At 36.4% G+C, this 13333-nt stretch overlaps 1 protein-coding gene across 1 annotated transcript in view; it reads right to left on the bottom strand.

The window, feature by feature from the left end:
• LOC135217474 (uncharacterized) overlaps nucleotides 1-8149 on the bottom strand; it is an 80051-nt gene extending 71902 nt beyond the window's left edge. The window contains exon 1 of the transcript XR_010315142.1: nucleotides 7987-8149. The gene's annotated coding sequence lies outside the window, so the exon portion shown is untranslated. The remainder of the gene's footprint in view (nucleotides 1-7986) is intronic.
• Nucleotides 8150-13333: the final 5184 nt, after the last annotated feature.

Genomic DNA, 13333 nt, shown 5'->3' with positions numbered 1-13333 from the left:
TATGAAAGATCGCATTTGCACAACACAAAATATTCTGAAGTTGATTAGATGACTGCTGGAGCTGAATGAATATATGTCGTGTAATATTTAGCCAATGCAAGCAAGAAATGATCAGAAACTGTCGAAGGAGGTATTTGTCTATCCCGTGTGACACCATATTTAGATGGATGACTATTTGGAGATTTTGGAAGCCATCCATCAAGGTTCGATTTGCAATGGAACAGTGATTATGATCACACTTGTTAAGGGATAGTGTCGTCAGTGCATCTCAGCGTCCCCTCGGCCCATAACTGCAATTTCTTTACTATACCTCCACACGTATTCACTTTCTTCCAACTTACTTTCCAGCCTCTCCTAACAATTGTTTCATATTGCAACTGCGAGGTTTTCCTTTCAAACTTGTACTCTCGATATCCCTCTCAAATTTGAGTTTAATCATAGGTCCCAGCGCTTGGCCTGACCCGAATTTTATATTCCAACTGCATTCCCATTCCATTAACAAAACTCACGGAACACTGAATAACCCAGTGAATGCTAATATGAAACGAAGGAGAGCAAAGAAGTGGAGGTAGATAATAGATTACTATAGCTGGTTCACTTAAGGTAGATTCTTGGGTGAGCCCTATGCCTGCGAGACGTTTGTTTGGCGGCCGCTGATTGGCTGGGAGCAGCTCTAGACGCTCAGTCAGTATCTGGATACTAAGAGGATCTCAAAACAGGCACAGACAGTAGAAACAAAATACGAAAGTTCGATCGAGACCACTTTGATTATTGGGTTAATCATTCTTGTGATTCATTAAGACGTCTACTTTCTTTGATGCTTTAATCAGAATTTTAGATATCATTAACTGGAAAATCTAATTGATATATCGATTTTATCAAAAAAAGTTCAAAGAAACATTCGTGTTTTTCAAGACTTGAGTAACGTCTAAAGTATATATATTCTTTTGTATGAAATACAGTAAGAGCTCATTTTTAAAACCAAATGTAAGTTATGAACCTAAGGTAATATAGTATATTCCAAACAAGTAAATAGGACGTGAGGTGCTTTGGGTCAGGTGCTTGTATGCAAATGGTACTACCTTCCTTTCCTGGAGGTGTCAACAATCGTGAGCTCAGCCCTTAATTATTTGAAATATTCCGTTACAAACCACGCCCTTTTCGAGCACCATCTCGTTGACATTAGCATGTCTCCCCACCCTGTAATTCTGATAATTCATTTTACCCCTAAGAGAGAGAGAGAGAGAGACGAGAGAGAGAGGAGAGAGGAGAGAGGGGGGGGGTGTTGGGGGCAGTTTACAGTGGTTTTTATTTTCCCGTGTGGTAATGAGAGTAGCTGGAATTGGCCCCTTCTCCTATAACAGCGCATTGAGAGAGAGAACACGCACTCTCTCACGCGCAGTACTAACTATGCTTAATGAGCTCATCTGAAAGCATTTCCATATTAAGGCGGTGTTTTGTAGACGTGTTGATTTCATCGGACGACTTTTAGTTAAAAGGGCGTGAGCATTAAGTAAAGATGTATTTAATAACCTGACAACACCAGGTGTCACGAGACATTGTCATGCAAACGTATCTGCACTGGCGAATAACCGAACGCATAATTATATCTAAGCAAATGTGTTTGAAACGTGAGTTTCTTTGTGTATGTACGTTTGTCTATGCTTATATGAGAGAGAGAGAGAGAGAGAGAGAGAGAGAGAGAGTGTAGTGTCACAGCCCGTTTTTCATTTGTTGATGAAACCGTCTGGAATGACCCTCTAATTATCAATTTATTTTACATCTTTGAGAGAGAGAGAGAGAGAGAGAGAGAGAGAGAGAGAGAGAGAGAGAGAGACGTTTTCAAGTACTGAAACATACACGTGTATCTCACACACAGAGTTGCATGTTTAAAAATAGAATCTGTAAGAATAGTTTAGTGTAGAGATGCATACGTAATGAAAATTCGGTGTGATAGATTTGACAGTCTCACTCAAATGCTTTGAAATTTTTTTGAACCAAAAAGTCGGAATTGTAGATTACCCGGTGAACGAAATATGAATAACCAGATAAAACTTAAATCACAAACAAGATAGTTAACAGAGAGAAGATAAATAATTTAATAAAAGATCAAGATTCTTCAAGTGTTATGTTGTTCTTACTCATCTTTGAATAGATTAATGCCTTGGCGGTAATTTAAGATATTGTGACAGTTAAATCAGCAGTCTATTATCCGTAGACTATGCCACTCACAATTAGAAAAATGATATGGATGAGTATTGTCTTTTATGTAGGAGGGTAATGGTTATCGATCCTGTGAAAGTTTTAACAAGTTAAAACATCACTTGATGTTACCTGATATATCTGGATGTACTTGTCCTCATTCCCTTTTACATTTTAATGATGTATGTCCTTTAACATATTTGGAATATCGTGAGGATGTGAAGTATTATATATATATTTATGCATTTTAGGATGTAAAACTTGAATCTTATTTTTAATCTAATGCTGTCTGTTATTTTGTATAAATATTTCTCACCATGTTTGTGAATCACTTTCAAATAATAAATACTATGATTCTTCCAGGTGCATCTCCAGCAGAAGCACGTAATCAAAGTTGACAGCTCCTCTGGTCTTCCCAATTTTGTTGGAGGCTGTGCTCTAAGGAACTAAATAATTATATATTATACCAAGGACCTTCGAGCACAGATTATTTTGTCATAATTTGTTCTTTGCGGTACGAATCTAAGAAACTCCAGCGCTTAAGTAGAAAGGTATGTGTAGAGTTAGTTTCTGTTGAGTTTAGGAAATTCCACTTTGTTTTTCAGCAGTGTTTGCTCTTTCGCATTCACACACACACACACACACACACACACACACACACACACACACACACACACACATATATATATATATATATATATATATATATGTGTGTGTGTGTGTGTGTGTGTGTGTGTGTGTGTGTGTGTGTGTGTGAATGCGAAAGAGCAAACAAGCTCCTTTGATTAGATTATATATATATATATAATCTAATCAAAGGAGCCCATAATAACGCCAAAATATAGAAAGTAAGTACTATATTTCAGAGAGTTTCAGGTAAGTAATGAATGTGAAAATTTACAGAAAAGGCGATATCTATACCACGGGTAATCAGCGGAGGTGACCTAGTCAAAACGACTACCTGTGGATAGATCTCTTGGTATAAATATCGCCTTTTCTGCAACTTTTCTCATTCATTACCTACCTGAAGAGAGAGACAGCAGTCTCTGAAATATTTCTATATTTTTGGGTTTTTATGGGCTCCTTTTATTAGATGGAATTCTGTTGTAACAGAACGTTTATACCATTCATATATAGATATATATATATATATATATATATATATATATATATATATATATATATATATATTATATTATATATATTTATATCTATATATAATTATATATATAATATATATAATATATATTATATATATTATATTATATATATATATATATATATATGATATAATATATATAGATATATATATATATATATATAATCATGTATTTACAATCGCTTTTCAATACTGGGCCTTGTAGAATTATGCCGCGCTTTCACTTTTGGGAAAACCATTCATTTTCAGCCCTCTCGAGTCATATTTCTCATTCATATAAGCTTGGGTTTTCCATTCCAGATGACACGTCCAAGCCCTTTCCGTCTTCTCAACTTTATTATCACTCTGTCTAATGATCTTCCGCAATTTCCCGTTTGGTATTATAGCACATCGTGCAGTGTGATTCTTAACATTCTTCCCTAAAGATAAGTTGGAAAATCGGTATACTGCTTTAGATATGATTTCACTGTCGTACCATGACTCATGTCCATATAGCAATGCAGATCACAGTAGATTATATATATATATATATATGTGTGTGTGTGTGTATGTGTGTGTGTGTGTGTGTGTATGTGTGTGTGTGTGTGTGTGTGTGTGTGTGTGTGACTGGGTTTCCACAATGGGACATTTTCTTTATGCACAACGCTCGGTAAATAAACAAGTTTATCTGAAGTATTACGAAATTAGTCAACACAGCGATGAATGACTCTGGACATATGTATGAAAACACCGTCAGGATAAATCCAATCGATCTAGAAAAAAAAAAAAAACAGTTTAAATCTACGCTTGATTTAGAAAAACCTTGTCCAAAATATATAAGACCTCCAAGACATTAACAAAAATCAGGCAACCGTGTTGATCATATTTTGGTATTCGCAACCAGAGGAATGAACGATACAAAGCCAAAACCGGGAGGGATGTGTGTGTGGGTGTGTGCGTGTGTGTGTGTGTTACTATTTGCTGTACAGACGTGAATGAGATAAGACTCAGATAAAGAAAAGAAATGACGATTTCCGAGTCTCTTATGAGAGCTGTTGCTTCATGTAGGAAGTCCTTTTCCATATCTTTGGTTATTTGTTGATTTTGAGATAAGGGATCTCATGGGTTCGTCTCATAGCGGAATGTGTCTGTCTATTTGCACAGTTCTTACAAGGACAGAGCCTGGTCACGCCATAACAGGAATTTGGAGAACCTTCGGCGGACACAAGAAATGTTATTCTTGCATTGGGTTTCAGTCACTTGTACTTGCGAACGCACAAACACATACATATAGACACATATACAGACAGTCACACACACACTCACACACATACACACATGTACATATAATATATATATATATATATATATATATATATATATATATATATATCGCTCAATTTGTTGCTTCTTGGACACTGAAGGCCTTCCTTTCTAATATCTTTTTCACACCTTCTAGCCGGCAATTTCTAAGTATTCTTCTCCCTTCTCGCCAAGCTATCGTCCTCCATTCTCTCTTCATGACAGAACCACCTCAAAACACGCTTCATCTGTCTTTCATCTTTTCTGCGCTTTACTTCATTTATTAAATTTTCATTTCTCTTCAGGTTTCACGATATACAGAAATTAGATTTCAAAATCATAAATTCTCTTTCTCTTAGTTCACATTTAGCACCCACGCTTCATTTCCATAAATGAATGTTGGATCAACAAACCCCACATTCGTTCCAGCTTTGGCTTCCAAAAACATTCATATGAAAAAAGTCTCTTCCTAATCATTTTGGACACATATTTTCATGTATATGTATGTATGTATGTATGTATGTATGTATGTATGTATGTATGTATGTATGTATGTATTTTTTCGCTCACAGCACACATTCACAAACGTACGTATAACACACAAGCAGACACGCATGTATTTATAATAACCTTTATATTATCCGTGACATAGATTCATTCTGGTACATGTGTATTTCTCATATGAATATTATCGTATAATAGTAAGTCTGTGACAAATAGCTCTGCATTCGTGCAATGTGACTCATCCCAGAGTCTTCCAGGAAAATATTGAATGTAAAGTAAGTCAAGGGAATAGGTATCACCAATATATAGATCTTTGTCACGCATTTGGCTTTATGTATCTTCGTCATACAAGTCATTGAGAGCTGATTAGGGGTTTTCCTCACTTAGTGAAAGATTTCAGTAATACGTGTTGACAACTTATATCACCCACGTCACCAATATAGGTTAAATACACGTCAGCTACATTGTGGCAGTTCTTATCAGTGGTTCTTACTATGATATAGCAATGGCCAAAGATCCATTTCCCACTTTCTGTTTTTGTAATCAGTGGTTAATACTATGGTATAGCAATGATCCAAAGATCCATTTCCCACTTTCCATTGTTCTAATCAGTGGTTCATACTATGATAAAGCATTGGCCAAAGATCAACATGTGTGTGAGATGTATGCGATGAGTTCAGACATGTGTTTATGGCATATTTTACAGTAGTGTGGAAGAACCTTAATTTGGACGCGATATTATGCTCGGCAAATCACACTGTCTTTCATCCATGGCTGATATATCGCATACAGGGGCAACACTTTCTTACTGTACATTCATTTTCGTGTATTTTCTGACATGCTCTTAAAGATATGCTTTTATACGTGCATACATACTTATTAGCATACATTTTTATGACTGTGCCTGTATAGTCACACAGTAACGTGTTATGCAGTCGTGTCTGCTTTGTCACATTCCTACATGTGTTTTTATGCATTTATACCATATATACAACATGCGCGTGTTTGTAGACATACTTTAGGTACATGCAACCAAAATAGAAACATTCTTAAATTTCATATGGTCTTAAAATTATTTAAGGAATATTTAGAAACCGACTTGAATATTGTGAAATATTATTTTCATTGTTAAAAGTGTTGAATCAGTGGCATTTATTTTTGTATAAGAACATTCTTTATCGATTCACCAACAAGAAAACCAACTATTGGGAAACATGGGTCGGAATTAATTGAATTCGTGTCTAAAGTTTGCTAAATCTGTCTAGACGAAATATCTGAATGGAAGTGGTTTTAAGCATGGCGCCTTCGGGACATACATTCTCTCCTTAAGACTTCGAAGTATTTAGTGCACTCTCTCCATGAAGTACACCACTTTCAAGACATTCCACCTTTGAAATATGACGCATTCAAAGCATTTTATCCTCAAGATATGACGTATTCAAGACATTCTGTGCTTCGGGTATGACTTATTCAAGTGGTTTTATCATACGGCATGTATTCGGGACACTCTGGCCTTAAGATATGGGGTAATCTGAGCATTTTACCCCAAAAATATGACGTTTTCAAGACATTCTATAGCGGGACATGACTTATCCAGGACAATTTTTGACTTAGAATTCTACTCGTTTCGACAACCTGTCTTTAAAATATGATATTATCATGACATACTGTCTTAAAATACAATGCACCCAAGACATTTTATCCTTTGATATATGAAATTTAAATCCCATAATAAAAATACGAAACATTTCAGACATCCTGTCCTAAAATTAAAAAGGCATCAAAGACATGGTATCCACGAAATGCTACGCATGTCAGAAATTCTATCCTGAAAGGAAACTGAGGTGAAGGGGGTGGAGCATGACACGGTGTGGTAGCTGTTCATATCTGACCTGATGAATTGTTATTTGCATCGATAAGAGCATTCCACACCGACACTGCTCAGCGTCTGACAAATGGTTATTGTGACGCACTATCGATTCTGTGAAGGTGTATCCCACAAAACATTCTTCAGCTCTTTGTTATGATAACATGTATAAAGAGACGATTAAAGTTGTTATACATACATATATATAATATATATATATATATATATATATATATATATATATATATATATATATACATACATATATATATATTACGTTTTTATATACTTTTTCCTGAGATCTTGGCCGCATCAACCTTTTCAGGAAGCATAATTGCCAAAAGAAATTCGTAGGTTATACTTTCATTTTAAGCTACCTGCTTGATATCGAACTATTTTATAATTTATTTATGGACCATTTTCTTTGTACGTCATGGAAAGTTTCGCTATTAATGACGTCATGCACTCGATTCGGGTAACGCCATGCCGGGGCACACGTCATGGATCCATAGCAACACTGCAACAGTTGTTGAACGGTAGAAATTTAGTGACGTTACTTTCTTCATCGATTCCAATTGATTGAAATGTCTTGATTCGCCAAGATAAGACGCAGTAGTTTTCGTGGATATCTGTTGTAGTTGTAGCTTGTTATGAGAAAGACTCTAATCGAGTAAAGATTTGTCTAAGTTGGCGTCAATTAAAAGAGTAATTTTACAATGAGGACTCCGGAGTTAAACGGAGGCCTTTAATTCGGATTAACGCGCCACCTCAGCTTCGTCGGGGAAAGATGACTTCCGCGAAATAATTAATGTTGCTAATTGCAAGAACTGCCAAAACTTTTCATATCCTCTCGAATGATATCAAACTTCACCGAAGGAAGGGATTCTCTGAGCTACGGAAAACCATTTACCAGAGCTCATTCCATTTATACATACGAACACACACACACATACTCACACATACCAACACTTACCTTCAGTTATCTCAGAGGTCATCATAATTGGTGAATCCATCTTCGCGGTCTCTCCAACGAAAAGGCAGAAGATGAGTATTCCAGCTGCGAGAGCCTGGCAGGAGCGTTGAGGCAGGTGTCTGGCACGACAGTGTTCCAGGCAGTGTTCCAGTGGCTAATGGAATCCGGAAGTTGCGTGAAAGGGCTCCACCGCGCATGTGCTGCTTTTCTCCTGCCCGCCCGTCATGATTCGCGCCAGGTTTAGATGACTTATTCTATTTAAGAAAAAGGTGCAGTTTATGTCGGTTCAAATCAGATTAACAGGAATTTTAATTATCATGTTTACGTTTTTTTTTTTCTAGGTGTAGCTAGCGTTAAACTTTTAATGCCAACAGATGGATACAAGTCTTACTGACCTTGTATTCTTTTAGAAAGAATGGGAATTTTTGGGGTGAAATGGACAGAGAGAGAGAGAGAGAGAGAGAGAGAGAGAGAGAGAGAGAGAGAGACGAGAGATGAGAGATGAGAGACGAGAGAGAGAAGAGAGGAGAGAGAGAGATAGATCGGTGGAGAGAGAGAGAGAGAGAGAGAGAGAGATACGTCAGGCTGTGTTATCCGCTGTAGTTTGTTGTAAGATTACGTTATATGATGTAAACAAATAAATCCGAATTTCCGATCCTCCTCAGAGTGCAAGTAAAAAACGTTCTTTTAAGAAATCGATAATATACAACTTTACCTGTCCTAAGTATTAAGCATATCTGATATCAAGATCTGAATTTCTGTGTATTGCACCATTATTCAGTTGAACACCCACCCACCTGTATAAATATTTCGTACTTAACACCCACACACCTGTGTAAATATTTCGTATAAATATAATTACATATTTGTGTACATCTCTATATGGACATCCCTCATATTCATGAAATTTATGACTGATATCCAGTTATATTGTTAGGTTACTTCTGAATATCGTAATGTATTGCAAATTATGATGTGATGGACTCTTGGGAGCAGCAGGTATAGGGTTTAAGGGAATATCAGGAAAGGGTTTAGGCTAAAAAGTTACAAAGACCAATTATTTGTTATGAAATAAATATTTGATAAGTTTCAAAATAAAAAGGAAATAGATGCATAGACACAAAATTTTTTTATGATAGAATCGACTGAGAGGTAAATGTTTAGAGCGTTGAGGATATCGAGTATAAAAAGAAGAAGGCCCAGATAATGGAGGGAAGCAGGAAATCTAAGAAATGGCAGTAGCTGCAGGAACAAAGTAATGGGAAAATAAAGCGAGTCATGAACAGATCTTGAAAACGATGTAGGTAGATGATACAGAGACTTAAGAAACTTTAGAATGAGTTTGAGAGTTTGCAAAAAGAAAAAGTTGTATGTCAGTGTAAAAACAAAAAAGAAAAAGTAAGAAGATGGAGAAATGAATGTTGATATGAATGACAGAACAATGGAGCCAGTTGATTTGTACAAAAGTCGTGAGTAACCATCACAAATCAATTTAGTATTAGAGAGTAGTTGAGTCACAGATTAGGAGGTAGTAGGGTGTGTGTGTGTGTGTGTGTGTGCGTGCGCACGCGCGCAACAGACTGGGAGGAGGTTTGACACTTGAAGATGCGGAAGCAGTTTGTTATCGTGCAGTAAGAAGAAATTTTGAGGTACGCAAAAGCGGCAAAAAGGCTAGCACTTACGAAACAATGGGGCAGAGTATTCTTGATAACGTTTGGTCATCTTCAAAGAATGGGGGGGAAAAAGTTCTGGTGAAAAAAAATGTAGTTCAGGCGTGTGAAGAAGGAGAAGCAGAAATAGTCTAGAACATGCTGTATGGATGCAGTGAAAGAGGTAGGGCAAAAAAGTTCCTTAAATTTCATAAGTGAAAATGTGTGTGAGATAGAAGTGAATGGAACGGTCTTTATAGCATTCTGCATATATATATATATATATATATATATATAATATATATATATATATATATATATATATATGATTATAATAATAATAATAATAATAAACAGGACAGCGAGAAGACTGAAGATCTTTTCTTCTTTTTATTTACACCTACGTTTCGGGAATCCTTTCCCATCTTCAGGGCTTTAAATAGAATTAATTTTCATAATATTAAAAAGTATGCTAAAATAAGTTAATAATTATAAAAAATATAGTTTTGTCATTAAGCTAAGAGAAGAATAAAAATAAAATCTTATAAGATATATATATGTATGTATATATATATGTGTGTGTGTATCTATTATATAAAAGTTAATCAGAAATCTAAAAACAGTTAAGGTCACATTCCTAACTAAAAGACTCAACATGAGCTCGCCTCTGTTTAGTCAGCACACGAAAACCGCCTCAACCTCAACTAAGCCACGCCCATAAAAAGGACAATGAAAGGTTAATGCATCACGATGATGCATTCTTCTTCGTGCCGTTTGAACATGATATTCCCGCTTAGCCTCCGGTCTCGCGTTATGAACTCAATCTCGGCGCATTCAGACGTATTCGTGAGTTGGTAGGGTTTCAATTTTGCCAACTTTTGTCAGTCGCATTGTCCGCCATGGAAGACTGTAAACGTGTTATTTACACTGCTCTTGATTTCACTCAGTATTTGAAGGATAATTGAGCGTTCACAATATGAAGGGTCCCCAGAGAGCTCCTAAGTCGCAATTTTTTTTTTCCAAAGTCTTCTAAAAATATCCTACTTTACCCATGGAAAAGCTTACTTGCATATGTAGACTCCAAAGTGGTCGAAAATCCCATTATCTAACTAGGGTGATGACATGCGTGTTTGAATTTTTTTTTTTTTTAATCAGCCCCTGGAGACCCTTAATATTGTGAACGCCTCGATTCAATCTCTCTCTCTCTCTCTCTCTGTCTCTCTCTCTCTGTCTGTCTCTCTCTCTCTCTCTCTCATGCAAGAATGCTTGAATGCGACAAAGAAACGCAATGATAAATCAGAGCTTTCATTCCTGCTCAAAGAGACGGTGCCGTTAGGTTTCAAATCCTGGCTTATGCCACCACCGGTGAGGTGGAAGCGGAAAAGCAAAGCAAATTCAGTTTCGATGAAGAACTCATTATTAACTTGACGGGTCTTAAGGCGGCGCCAGAGGTTGCCATTACTAAAAAGTTATCAAAACAGGTTTCACCCCGCTCCGTGATATCTTTATCGTTAATTGGAATTTTGCAGTAAACATATTACATGAATATAAGAAATACGGTATGGCAAAGCTTTCATTTCCTTATTAAAACTGTCAAAAAGTAAATAAATAAACGATAAGCAAACGAGGTTTCGTGAAAATTGAGTCATAAGTTGCGCTTCAAGGTTGACCTCATTCTGACCCTTCGCCTCTCGCACGAGACCCTCTTGTCGCCATTTAGCGAGGTCTCCAGTAGGATTCTGCAGGAGGGTGTGTTCTTTCCACCAACGTCTCTCTCTTAGGAGGTCTACCAGTGTTAGGTCGTCTTCCTTCCACCTTAAGTGTCCTGGTTTATCATTTTTGGAGGACCTCATCTGGCCAAAGGCGATCTTCTTCCATTTACCAGTTGTAGAAAAATCTTTGTTGTAACAACATATTTTTCTAATTTTTCTAAAATTTTCTACCTTTTAAAGTGTATTTCTTCTCACCAAGGGTTTCGCAACCCTTTATTGGGCACGTCCCTCCCTTGGGGTACATTATTTCCCTATGCTCAAACGTTGGTACTTCATAAGGGCAGCAATGTAAGTTGCTTCACTTACTGCCTCACCACCATCGTAGGCCAAACCTCCTCAGGTAGACCGAAATGACTTTTGTGGTTGCCTTTGGCCTTGATAGAGAGACGTTCACTTGTTATCTAGAGATCATTTCCTTCACCCAAGACGCTCACAATGCCCTCACAAGGCATTCGCGTATATATTAATATATATATATTATATATTATATATAGATATATATATATAATATACATATATATAATTTATATAATAATATATATATATATATCTATATATATAATATATATATATATATATATATACACATATTATATATACGTATATATGTGTATATATATGTATGTATATACACACAAACCACACACAGACACACACATACACACACACACACACACACATATATATATATATATATATATATATAATATATATATATATAGATATAAATTTTTTTATAATATATATATATATATATGTGTGTGTGTGTGTGTGTGTGTGTGCGTGTGTGTGTGTGTGTATGTATATATATTTTCCAGACCATACCATCCACCATGTAGTACTAGATACAAAGTTAGTTTTAACAGTCTTGCTTCTCTTTCATGAAATTCAGTACCACACAGTTTTATCGCAGCTTCGTTCCTCTTGTGACTAATCTGGAATAATCTTTCCAGTCGAGTAGTTTATTTGTCGGAACTTCAAATATTAAAATCTGGTGCAAGTGCCATTTCACTTAGCAGGCTGACATGAATTTTACTCCGTAGTTTCTATTATCTATTTTAATGATTTTACTTTGCTAGTTATCTTATTCTTTTTATTAATTAATTTGTTTGGTTTTCTTTATTTTCTTACGTAGTTTATTTTTTAGTGCTTTTCTGTAGTACTAGGTTGCTTTGCCTATTGGGGTTCTGGGGTTTTTCCAACTGCGATTATATATTGGCTTGTAATAATCTTACTACAAAAAACAGTAGTTTGGTCTGTCTGTCCGTTGTCTGTAAGTATTTTCACCGGTGCGGAATCCCACGAAAGCGCTTAACAGCTGACGGACCTATTTATTAGCATAAGGGGTTAAAGAGGGGTGAAGGAGAGAGGGTCTTTCCCTACTCAGTGACTACCTAACTAGCAAGACCAAGAGCCATTTTCAAATCGTTGCTGAATGTGGTAAGATACGGGGGAAAATGACATCCGGGAAAACTACCGCTCGGTTGGTAGTTTTCGATAAACATTGAATTGTGAATTCTTACGTTCTGACAAGTAGAGCAGATACAACAACATAGGAAATAACAGGAAAAATAAATAAAAAGTTAGAGCGTTATCTCAGCAAAAAAAAAGAAAAAAAAAACACACACCAATGCTAGACAACTGTTACTTTAGATTACAGTCACATCGTCTGGCGCCATGGCACCCGGCCTCACCGCCCGGGTACCGGGCCCCACTAACTAGTGAATAATAATAACTAACTAGTGAATAATAATAACAATAATGGTTTGATTCTTTACTTCTTAACTTCGGATTTTGACCATCTTTTGTGGATACCAAGGTGGGAATTGTGACCATAGATTAGCAGGCTCAAACTGGCCCTAGGACCAGACAAAACATAGTGGGCATCGGTCCGTACTACTGAGAGGTCACGCTGGGCTTTCTCAC

The sequence above is a fragment of the Macrobrachium nipponense genome, chromosome 7 (genome assembly GCF_015104395.2).
Source record: "Macrobrachium nipponense isolate FS-2020 chromosome 7, ASM1510439v2, whole genome shotgun sequence".
Lineage (NCBI taxonomy): Eukaryota > Metazoa > Arthropoda > Malacostraca > Decapoda > Palaemonidae > Macrobrachium > Macrobrachium nipponense.
Note: the sequence above shows the minus strand (reverse complement) of the source record. Positions and strands in the feature narration are given on the sequence as shown.